The sequence below is a fragment of the Amblyomma maculatum genome, chromosome 11 (genome assembly GCF_055883805.1).
Source record: "Amblyomma maculatum isolate TAMU_Amacu chromosome 11, ASM5588380v1, whole genome shotgun sequence".
Classification (NCBI taxonomy): Eukaryota; Metazoa; Arthropoda; class Arachnida; order Ixodida; family Ixodidae; genus Amblyomma; species Amblyomma maculatum.
The window spans coordinates 40211822-40224374 of record NC_139354.1 but is presented as its reverse complement, the minus strand read 5'-3'; the positions used below and the strand labels follow the sequence as shown (position 1 = coordinate 40224374).

The window sequence follows — 12553 nt, the reverse complement described above, 5'->3', positions numbered from 1 at the left end:
TATACCTATTTTTGTCTCCAACCCAGACCTCGTTCTCACTCTTCAGTGGCCAAAGTTGTGCATGCCTCAGGTTGTTTTAGCGCAGAGCATCTTATCAAGCATTGGTGTGGACGTCGGTTCTGTAAGTCCTATTGTTTACACAATGACCATTTTGGATATCAATTTTGATTCTATATTTTCATCGCATGTGAAGCAGTTATCTTCAATTCTAATATCCAGTCTCCTATCTGATCACCTTGAAAGGTTCCAGGATCACACTGTAATCGCCACTGATGCGTATGTGACCCACAGAAGATAGTTATTGGAATTTTGTCAGTGTCTTTCCTGGAGCGTTTCGGTGCGTGTCCCGGATTACACACCAATCTCTTTAGCAGAGTTTATGGCTATTGGGCTTGCACATTTAAAAGTCCCCTGAAAACAGTAAACAACAATTTTTCTATCGGACTGTATCTCTTTTTTTTTTTGTGGTCATTGGAGTCAGCACGGGATGCTCTTTTGACCCGCTCACTAAAGTATTTCTTACCGGGATGAGTGGAAGAAATATACTTATTCTGGGTGCCTAGTCACTGCGGTATTTTGCAGAATGAAGCGGCAGACTTCTTTGCTAAGTCAGCTGTAGATACACCTGTTCTATGTACCATCCCTAATATCCTCATTTTCGGAATGTTTCGTTTTCAGCGCTATCAAAACAAACATAGCCGCCCAATGACCCCTTGTTATCTACAGCAGACTACCAACACCTCGTGTACTCATGTAAAGTTCGTTCATGTCATTCACGGCAGTGTGAGGTAACGCTGGCCCTTATGCAATGCAGGCTCCCCACCTAAATCTTTATATATGTAGATGCCGGTTCAGTCACACAATCCTTTGCGAGGCTTGCGGTGAGATTGAAAATATTGAGCTTATCCTTCTCGCTTGCCGAAGGTCTTTACATCAGAGAAGGTTACATTTAGAATCTTCAACAGCACAATTCTGATTTACTTTGTCGGCCCCGCTCCTTCTCTCCTTCATTGCAAATGCAAAAGAATTTCCGTTGCCTCAAAGAGAGAGAGAGAGAGAGAGAGAGAGAGCAATTTAACGAGAATAAAGGTGGAGAGGTCGGCCGGCGCTAAAGAGATCCTGACCTTCTACTATCTATACACTGGAGAAGGGGGAAGAGGAAGTTAAAGGAGAGTTAGGGTGTGAATGAAGGGTGATGATGTTATAGTTGCCTCATAGATGTCAGGTTGACTTGCTAATTGTTTACAAATCTACAAACTTCCAAAATTTTGCTCCGTATTTTTCTTTCAAGCAATTTTGCGATCTTAGTTCCTAGGATTTTGTTTAGTTGATAATTGGTTTGTTACATTAAATCAGTATCTGTAGCACATTTGGCAGTTCCCATTGAGCACTGGCCGAACCCCCTTCGTAGGTATGAGCCATTTATCACGGTAGAAGAAGAATTACGCTGGAGGCATCTCAACCTTCGCGTTGGCTGAGACGCGCGATGCTGCGCAACACACCATCTAGGCTCGCAGCGTCGTCACCGTCTCCTTCACGCCTCAAGCTAACGGAGAGAGAGAGAGACAGAAAAAGAACAGGCTTCGCCCCCCCCCCCCCCCCCCCCCCCTAATTTAAATCCGTGATTGCGGCCAGAAGTGCCACGCACTAAAAACAGAATCACTAAGACTTGAAGAGGAAGAAGCCCACATGCTGCAGTGGGTGAAACCGCGAGCTAAACAGCAGCAGAAGAAGAAGAGGTGTCGCGTTGCCCCTGCGCCCTAGCATCTTGCCCTACTGAGCCCTGCGCATAAAAATGAATACGGTCAAAGACTACTACAAAGTTCTCGGAGTCGACAAGACCGCGGGGGACGAGGACATCAAGTGAGCATATCGGAAGCTCGCACTGCGGTTCCACCCCGATAAGAACAAGACTCCCGACGCAGAGGAGAAATTCAAAGCCATCAACGAGGCCTACGGTGCTCTGATTGACAGGAGCGAGCGCGAAGTTCATCAAAACTCAAGAGGCCAGGGTTACCGGCCTACTAGACCAGAGACATGCGAGCATCAAGGAAGGTACAAGTTCTCTGCCTTTCGCCGACGCTATGACCCTGACACTACCTACCAGCATACGCCCGGGTTTGGCGGCACGTTCCAACAGGAGTATTGCCCAGACAGCACATTTCAGCAAACGTTCGGTCCCGGACGCCCCTTTCAACAGTCTTTCGGCTCTGGAGACACCTTCAAACAGACCTTCCGCACTGGTGACAGCTTTCAGCATACGTTTGGGTTTAGCTGGGGCACTTTTCAGGCAACGTTTAGCTTTGATGGTGAAGTCGGCGTGTCCTACAACTACAGCGGCACAGCCTCTGGCTGCACTTTCACCGCGTCTCAGTCACGTCCAACAGCACATGCCTTTAGGAACGCAGCTAGTGGCTTATCACAAGACGACAACCCGCGTAGTTCAGCTGGGCCTTCTGCCTCAAGGAAGTGCAGTTATACTAAGGCGGTTTCTACCTTGTACCGAGAAATCTTTGTGACTCTGGAAGAGGTATTGCATGGCTGCTCCAAGACGCTGAAGATTGCTTGGAACGTCGAAGCACCAGGTGGCCAGAGCGTTCGGCGCGGTGAGAAGACAGTCGTAATGACTGTGGAACCTGGCGTAATTTCTGGAACCAAGAGGATGTTTCAATGCCCAGAAGTGCTGACGTCGGCATACTCGTCTGCCGCAATCGTCTTCATGATTCGCGACAAGGAGCACCCTCTGTTCAAGAGGGATGGAGCAGACATTCATTACGTCGTGCATCTCAGTCCTTGGGAAGCCCAATGGAGTACGAGGATCGAAGTACCTACTCTGACTATGGAAAAGATCTCACTCCCCTTGGAGGGACCTGTGCAGTCAGGTACCATCAAACGCATCATGGGTCAGGGGTTGCCGTACCATGGAGCTCCGAAGAAGCGTGGGGATCTCCTCGTCAGATTCCAGGTGGACTCCGCGACCCCCTGAGAAAATACCGAAAAAAGATGCCGTAGAAACTGCTGAAGCCTTGCGCTTGGAAAGTCAGGACGTGATGAAGAACTTGGAGTGATGTTAAGCATGAATATTTCTTTTTTGAAGCTCAAGTGAACTGGAGAAGTTACATGCCTGTTTTCTCTGGGTCTCAAGAAGAAATTACCGCATCTGATTGTTTTTTTGGCGAAAAATAAAGCTGTCCAGTTCTTTGCGAAGCTCTTGAATAAAGTTGAGAACCACAACTCGTCACTTTCTTGCGAATTGATGTTTGTGTGTTCGTGCTGCGCTAGTGCCCTATCGCGCGTAGTCCCTGACGCTGCATGTACACGCACTTTGCAAAGCAGGGAACGCGTCATTAGTTTTTGTTTTGCTCTAAATCTAGGGACAATCGAATCGAGCGTCAGGAGGAGCCGCCACTTCGAACAAAGTGAAACTTTGCAAGAACATTAGATGTTCCTAAGGTGCAGTGTTATTCTAGATATACACAGGAAACCATGAACAAAAGAGAGTGGAGCTGCCCTCGGAAACCATAAAATGTATATAGTCCACAATTTCTAGGCTGACAGTTTTAATATAGTTAATGGAGGTATCGCTCAAGAGGAAAGTATACAACAGTTGCATCTTGCCTGTACTCACCTATGGGGCTGAAACGTGGAGGCTAACCAAGAGAGTTCTACTTAAGTTGAGAACAACCCAGAGGGCTATGGAACGAAAAATGGTAGGGGTAACATTAAGAGATAGAAAGCGTGCAGAGTGGGTCAGAGAAATAACTCAAGTTACCGACATTCTAGTAGAAATTAAGAAGAAGAAATGGACATGGGCAGGACATGTAGTGCGAAGAGAGGATAACAGATGGTCGCTGAGGGTAACAAACTGGATTCCAAGGGAAGGAAAGCGTAGCAGGGGGCGGCAGAAAGTTAGGTGGGCGGATGAGATTAAGAAGTTCGCAGGGGTCAAGTGGATGCAGCCTACACAGAACCGGGTTAAGTGGAGAAATATGGGAGAGGCCTTCGCCCTGCAGTGGGTATAATCAGGCTGATGATGATGAATGGAGGAAATGATGCTTCGAGGAGGGCTTTCTAGTAAAACGTTCGCCTGCCAACCAAGCTGATTAGAATTTATTAATGAATGCGCATCGTACAAACCTTCCTTTACGCCGATGGGCAATAAGGACGTACTCAAACCTGTTGTAATGGAGCGTCGATATCATTTAGCAAAGCTGGCTGAAGTTTACAATGCTGTTTAGTGGAACCAGGTAAAATATTATTGCAAATTACTGCATTCGGAAAAAATGTAGGAACACAGTCACGAATATCACATCAAAAATGCCCGCTATCCGATGGTGCCGAAGCTGGCGATTACGTCCCGGGTACACGTCTAGCGAGAAATCGCAAGTTAGAGGCAAGTGCATTTGAAAAATCTGATTAACCGCGAAATCATTACAAGTGATTGACGTCACTGGATGGGGTAACTTTTATGAGGTGTACTTCCCGTTAAATTTTTGACTTGCGTCCAATTAAAGCGACAACCAGACCAACAAACCTTTCCCCGACGAGACCTGTACTTTGACTGGCCAATCCAACATGTTCGTATGTGCCATGTTACAAAATGTCAAGAAGAAGAGGAAGAAAAAGAAGACAGCGGGACACCAACAGTGCTGAGCTAGCGATAGATAGCGTTTTCAGCGTTGTCAATGCATAGCTGCCTCATGCAATGATCCCTTGCAATCTGTAGCAGAATACCAACATCTCATGTACTCATGAAAAGTTCGTTCCTGTCAATTAGGGTAGTGTGAGGTAAGGCTGACTCTCATGCGATGCAGGATCCCCCGCCTAAATCTTTACTTATGTAGACACGGGCTTTTCCCCATAAACCTTTGTGAGGCTTGAACATTTCCTTCTTGTTTGCCGAAGGTTTGGACATCAGAGAAGGGTACATTTACAGATTTCAACAGCACAATTGGCATTTAATTTAGCGGCTCCGCTCCTTCTCTCCTTCGGTGGAAGTGGCAAATTTTATGCGTTGCCTCAAATTTCACAGTATTTACATAACTACATCACAGCTACAGACAGATTTCCTTGCTAAGTGTGTTCCAAATTTATAAACTTCCAAAATTTTGCTACGTATTTTTTCCCTTTCATTCATTTCTGTGATCTTAAATCTTAGGTTTTTGTTCAGTTGATAATTATTTTATTACTTTAATGTAACTGCAGTACATTGGCAGTCAATACTGAACCCTGGCCAATCCCCCTTTCTGGGCATGTGCCATTTATCAATGTAGAAGAAGAAGATAGCGAGATCAGAAGAAGAATAAGCGTTTGGAAGATCGAACGTGCTATTCACTGCGGCCGCCACTCTATCCGAAGGCACAAGTACTGCAATACTACCAGACTCCGGTGGACTTCCAGTGGAACCAAACAAGCTCCAGACGCGTCCTTTTCCAACGGGTGTATGCAGTCGGACGCTGCTGAGGACACCAGGCAAGACGGCCATGGCGGAGAGCGTCAGCGATGTGCCGACGAGAACCTTGACAACACGACCCCTCCAGCTGTACCCGGCGCTGATCACATTGGATCGCCGCGGAAAGCATCTACTTATGATGTCGACCCAACCGATTCAAAAGTGCCTCCCAGCCGGGTCGCTAGATCTGGAAGGTGCGTACAGGAAACACACCGCGAATAGAGATTATAGTGGGGAATCAGTCTCGATCAATGCTTGGCATGCGTTTGAAAATATCAGGTGCCGAAATTTCGTACTTTGAGATGTGGAAGAAATGATCAGATCGTGCAGCGATGGATTCGCTGTGTATATCACTGCCGATAAGTGTTGTCTTCATCTCTTGGAAGAGAATAAAATTTCCCTGGATGAACGCAGTAATAGCGATATACGTCGAGGCATTAGTGCTCTTAAATATGACAACATTGGTCAGGATATTTTTCACGCCACGCTGAATGTCGCTTGAAGATAGGTTAATCCTTGGAGCGGTCTGGCCTGTCCGATGAATAATTTTCGAAAGTAGTGAACCATGAATTGACTGTCAACAGTTAAATGCGAGCTCCAGGTAACCCAGCTCATTACGGTATGAGTCCGCTAGTTGCAATCATGCATCTTCAGTCACTCCCACATCGTCCGGATACGGTGCAGTGGTAAGACGCCCGACTACTGACCGGAGTTCCCGGGTTCGAACCCGACCACGGCGGCTGCGTTCCGATGGAGGCGAAACGAAGTGGCGTCCGTGTGCTGTGCGATGTCAGCGCACGTTAAAGATCCCCAGGTGGTCGAAATTACTCCGTAGCCCTCCACTACGGCTCCCTTTCTCTTTCCACTTTCACTCCCACCTTCATCCCTTCCCCTACGGTGCGGTTCAGGTGTCCACATAGCAAGTGTGACAGATACTGCGCCTTTCCCATCCTGTGAACCAACTATTATTCCCCCTTTTTGCGTCGTACGTGGGCGTTGACTTTGGAAGGAGTATGTTCTTCGCTAGCACCGAGGTCTCTTTCTTGCTGTTAGCGCTATGCGAGGACAGTGCCATACTCGGCCGTCCTCGCGTTTTTTTCTTCTTTGCAGTGTCAAAGGCTAACTTTCCTCTCAAGCTTGTCGTTCTCGTTCATAACTGGCGCGCGCAAACCTCAATTACTTACTTTCCCTAGTAATTCTAGGGGGCCTCAGGTACCTTAACTAATTCCCCACTACAGCGTTGTTGTGGCTGTAGGAAGAAGGAAAAGAAAATGCACGGGCCTGCTAATGACTTCGTAGCTGAGCCACCTCCGCTGCCATTTTTTTTAAACTGATTAATTTATAGGAATGGAAAAGCGCGGTAGCTGTCTCAATTGTTTTCTGTGGACACCTCAACTGCGCCGTAAGGGAAGGGAGGAAGGTGGGAGTGAAGGTGGAAAGAGAGGAAGAGGAGCCGTAGTGGAGGGCTACGGAGTAATTTCGACCACCTGGGGATCTTTAACGTGCGCTGACATCGCACAGCACACGGACGCCTCTTCGTTTCGCCTCCATCGAAACGCAGACTCGTGCGGACAGAAAAGAAAATAGAGAAGAAAGGAAAAAGAAGATGGAGAGAAAGACGCGCGCCGCAACAACAGCCGTCGTCGACCACTGAAGCAGTGGCGGGTGCAATGACGGCCTACAACAGATAAAATTCGATGGCTGGCTAGCCTTCGCCGCAAGCGGCGTTGACCTACCGTCCCAGCCCCGCAGGGTCAGGAACTGCCGACTTCAGCGGCACCCACCCCAATCAAGCGTAACTTTCTAAACGAACTCACAATAAAACCTTTACCATCTATCGCACGCCTAGCTTTCCATTCTAAAGTATGACAAACGTTCAGTCAATAATTTCTTGGTAAAAAACATGAAACATTGAAGGGGGCGCCGAAGCTTCGCCATGACAGTAAGCGCAATAACGCCTTCAACACAGCCTTACATTCCGCTAACTTTCTGAAAATAATAATTCGTTCAGGGAATTTCTGCTTGTCTAGGATTCCTGCCATCTGCAGTTCCACACTAGAACGGCGCCAAGGAACGCCACGAGCGATGGCGTACCGTCCAAACTCGCATTTGCCGGAGATAGTGTGACACTGTTCATTTCCTTTCTTATAAACCAATTATAATTATATGTAGCAGCGCCGCCACGGTGGTGCAGTGGTTAAGATTACCAACTGCTGAGCCGGAGTACCCTCGTTTGACCCCGACTACCGGCGGCGGCGTTTCGATAGAGGCGAAATGGAGAGGCGTCCATGTGCTGTGCGTATTAAAGGCACCCAGGTGGTCGAAAGTACAGTAGACCTCCACTACGGCTCCTTTTTCTCTCTTTGAACTTTCCCTTCCTCCTTCCTCCCTTACCTTGTGGCGCGGTTGCGGTGTCCACAGAAATGTGTGACAGAAGCATAGAACGCATCTCCGTTAAGTTGGGTTTTGGGGAAAGGAAGGCGGAGTACCGTTTCCGGTGGACACCATAGAATTCTAGCTAATAAAAATAATAATAATAATAATAATAGTTCACGGGAAAGGAAAGGCGCAGTATGTCACGCATTCTGTGGAGACCTGAACTATGCTGTAAGGGGAGACAGGTTGGTTGGTTGGTTGGTTGGTTCACAGGAAGGGAAAGGCGCAGTATCTGTCACACTTGCTCTGTGGACACCTGAACCGCGCCGTAAGGGAAGGGAGGAAGGTGGGAGTGAAAGTGGAAAGAGAAAGGGGAGCCGCAGTGGAGGGCTACGGAGTAATTTCGACCACCTAGGGATCTTTAACGTGCGCTGACATCGCACAGCACACGGACACCACTTCGTTTCGCCTCCATCGAAACGCAGCCGCCGAGGTCGGGTTCGAACCCGGGAACTCCGGCACAGTAGTCGGGCGTCTTACAACTGCGCCACAAGAGGAAGTAGGAAAAGGGATGCAAAAGGGGCAAGATGTAAAAGGCGTCCGGTTGCTGAGCGGAGTTAGTGCTAGTTTAAGATTCTCAGGTGTGGTCACTATTATTACGGAGCATTTCCCTACGGTAACTCTTTCTCTCTTCTATCCCCCACCATCACCCTTCCTTTGTGGCGCGAGCCCCGCCGGGGTGGTGCAGTGGTAAGACGCCCGACTACTGTGCCGTAGTACCCGGGTTCGAACCCGACCTCGGCGGCTGCGTTTCGATGGAGGCGAAACGAAGAGGCGTCCGTGTGCTGTGCGATGTCAGCGCACGTTAAAGATCCCCAGGTGGTCGAAATTACTCCGTAGCCCTCCACTACGACTCTTCTTTCTCTCTTTCCACTTTCACTCCTACCTTCCTCCCTTCCCTTACGGCGCAGTAGAGGTGTCCACAGAAAATAAGTGAGACAGTTACCGCGCCTTTCCCTTCCTATAAATAAATCAGTTTGTGGCGCGAATAGAGAGTTGTACTCCCCTGATGGGCCTGGGACAGGTAGGTCACCGCCGCCTGCGGCGGGGGCTAGCCTGCCACATAATTTTATCTGTTGTAGGCCGTCATTGCACCCGCCACCGCTGCGGTGGTGAACGACGGCTGTTGTTGCGGCGCGCGTCTTCTCTCCTTCTTCCTTTTCTTTCTTCTCTATTTGCTCTTCTGTCTGCACGAGGCATCGGAGGCCCGCCCCGCCGGGGTGGTGCAGTGGTAAGACGCCCGACTACTGTGCCGGAGTACCTGGGTTCGAACCCGACCTCGGCGGCTGCGTTTCGATGGAGGCGAAACGAAGAGGCGTCCGTGTGCTGTGCGATGTCAGCGCACGTTAAAGATCCCCAGGTGGTCGAAATTACTCCGTAGCCCTCCACAACGGCTCCTCTTTCTCTCTTTCCACCTTCACTCCCACCTTCCTCCCTTCCCTTACGGCGCGGTTGCGGTGTCCACAGAAACCAAGCGAGACAGTTACCGTGCCTTTCCCTTCCTACAAATAAATCAGTTTAAATCAGGCATCGGAGGGCCCCGCCGGAGTGGTGCAGTGTAAAGACGCCCGACTACTGTGCCGGAGTACCAGGATTCGAACCCGACCTCGGCGGCTGCGTTTCGATGGAGGCAAAACGAAGAGGCGTCCGTGTGCTGTACGATGTCAGCGCACGTTAAAGATCCCCAAGTGGTCGAAATTACTCCGTAGCCCTTCACTATGGCGCCTCTTTCTTTTCACATTCACTCCCACCTTCCTCCCCTCCCTTACGGCGCGGTTGAGATGTTCACAGTGAGACAGTTACCGCGCCTTTCCCTTCCTATAAATTAATCAGTCAGGCAGCGGAGGTTGCTCAGCTACAGAGCCAGTAGCAAGCCCGTGCATTTTCTTTTCCTTCTTCCTACAGCCACAACAACCTTTGTGGCGCGGTTGAGGGTTCCATCGATTAGTGATTTCTGAAAATCAATTTAAGGTTTTGGAATAACAAAGCTAACCGTACTATAGATGAGCATTAATATTATCTTTATCTTACGGGATTTATGGCCTGTTTAAGTTCAGTGCTGACTACGTTTACAAATAACAGACCACAGGCTAAACAAACCGAGTCATGAAAAACCTTTCTGTTCTGTCTATTCCTTAGTCCGCGAAAGGCTAGCACCAAGTCACCTCAGAGAAAAGGGTCCTCCCCTACCGTGACCAGCCCGGCCTCAGTGGACAGGGACGACTCCATGGAGCAGCACACCACGCAGCTGTCGAGGCACAGTTCAAGGCATTCAAAGAGTTCTGCCTCCAGACGACGGCACAAGGACTCCGCTAAGTGTCAACGAAGATACGTCAGCTCCACTTCACTGACTGATGACGCTCGCTCTCCCATGTAAGTAGGCACAAGTATAATATCACTACATATCTCATTACCTCATGGTATTGTAGTTTCGTGGTGCGGGGCTAAAAGGCGCAAAATTATATTTTGATGGACTCATTTTATCATTACAGGGGACACGAGCTGTAGCAGAAATGAAGCACTCTTGCTCGCGGTTCACCATTAGGCGCCGCTATCCCTGCCGCACTCATTGCATCGGCATTGCACATCTGGCGATGTTCTTGCATTGCCGTAAGAACGAAGGCGTAATAACATTAGCGTTACGCATAGAGAACGCGTTTCCCAAGGCATTTTCGAGTTTCGGCCCACCGGGGCGCGTGGATACAATAAGTGAAATTTGTCGGGCTAATTGGTTCATAGTTCAATGCAATAAAAAGCTGCGCTAATAAGACACGGACGAAATAAAGTTGTCAGTCTGCGTTTGTGTGCGTCCTGCCTTTCCTTCGTCCGCGTCTTATTAGCGCAGCTTTTTATTGCATTGAGATACAATGAGGTCACGCTAATCGTTGTCCATCTAGGCGCCACTGCTGTCAATGAATGAATGAACGATGACAAAGCTGCGTTGCAGACTATTGTGCCAAACACAATCATGTTTGCACTGTAACAAGTAGAGGAACTTCTTTTTATGAAGTGGGAGACATCCTAATGTTCTTGCATTTTCAGCCGTCATCGAACAAATGCTAACTTAATTTTTTCAATGCTCGTGGACAGCGAGTGTCAGTGAAGGAAAGTGACAATCAATCAATATTTTTTAGAGGAGTCCAGCCTAAAAGGGAGACAGAGTAGTGCAGCTTGTTCTTAAAAAAATTACGCCATGTGCTTATCTTAAGGTGACCAGTGCCAGATACTCGATTCTTAGAAGCAATCAATCTACAAGTGCGACGCTATCAGCGACCGCGTACGCTACAAAGTAATATGTGGATGTTTGACACAGTCTTAGGTGTGACGAGTTTGCACGTATTTACACAGGATAAAATCTGTGCTTTGAGGAATTGGTGTACTGTGAATGGTGAAGTTTTATGGTACAATGCTGAAGCGAGATAAAATGTCCAAATGGACAATGGCGGCTATGGGATAAACATAGCAAGTTAGTACCTTAAGGAATTTAACTCTGCACAGCATCGCTCCTTGCGAACATTTTCTTTTATTTTTGGCTGGTGCAAGTTTTTTGCGTTTAAGCGAACAGATTTTAGACGAGATTTCTGTTGTTTTCGCTTGTTTTCAGAGAGTGAGCTGTGTTTTCATATGACCTGAAAGCACAGTGTTAATATAACTACGCTTTCCCTTTCGTCACTAAAATTTTCCTTTCTTAAATATGGGTCACACTCTGAAAATATTGAGTCCGCAATGTCGATCACGAATTCCACCCCATGTTTAGATGATTTGGCACTGTAAAGGCTTGTTGATACCCGAGAAAAATCAGGCGAGTTGCAGTATGCCACGTTTGACACGAACAAGGTGAATTTAAGAATAAATAAATTGAGCTTGAAGAACTGAATTTCGGCAGAAGCTTTAGATTTCATTTGGAAATAATTTGCGTGACTCAAAGGGGACAATATTTCTCCACTATAACCAAAATGATAAATTTAACCACTATTCTTTTCGCGACACTCTCATGAATAAGCATTGTGAAGATACATAGAGATACCAATTTAACTTCTTTTGTTGCGTGTACATTACCGTATAGGTAGGGGAACACCTGCCTGCCTATCAGTCTATACTCATATTGTCTAGCGAAAATTGGGGCCTATTGAGGCGGATGCGCAGGTAAGTTGGTAACACATACACAGAGCAACAGCAGGCCAAGACAACAGAAGCATGACCTATGGTCTTCCCTCTGTATTCTCTGTTATCGCACAGTATTATGGCATAGGTTTGGAGCACAGAAGCGTCTTTTACACCCGAACTATACGAATTCATTCCAGGTCAACGAATCTGCAGTCTTCCAACACGGCTTACATCAACGGTGCCGTGAACGACAGCACCTACACTACGCCACAAACCGCCGTTGCGTCCAAAGGCGATCTGATTCCACCACTCAGTGATACCAGCTATCCTGTATCACCAGCGACAGGTGCCGCATCCACAATGCGAAGAGATACGTTATCTAAGGCGGTAACCTTGAGCAACGCAGATGGGGAGGAAGTAGAGACCTCTACTAAGTCGCGAGCAAGCCAAAGAAGGCGCACCATCACGAGGCACAAAGACGATGATAATAGACCTGACAAACTTCAAAATACTTTTCCAACACAGCCCACTAAGATGGACGCGATACCAGGGAAGGGT

General features: G+C 47.9%; 1 pseudogene; it reads left to right on the top strand.

The window, feature by feature from the left end:
• The first annotated feature begins 1795 nt into the window (after positions 1–1795).
• LOC146173609 (dnaJ homolog subfamily B member 4-like) lies at positions 1796–2986 on the top strand (annotated as a pseudogene).
• Positions 2987–12553: the final 9567 nt, after the last annotated feature.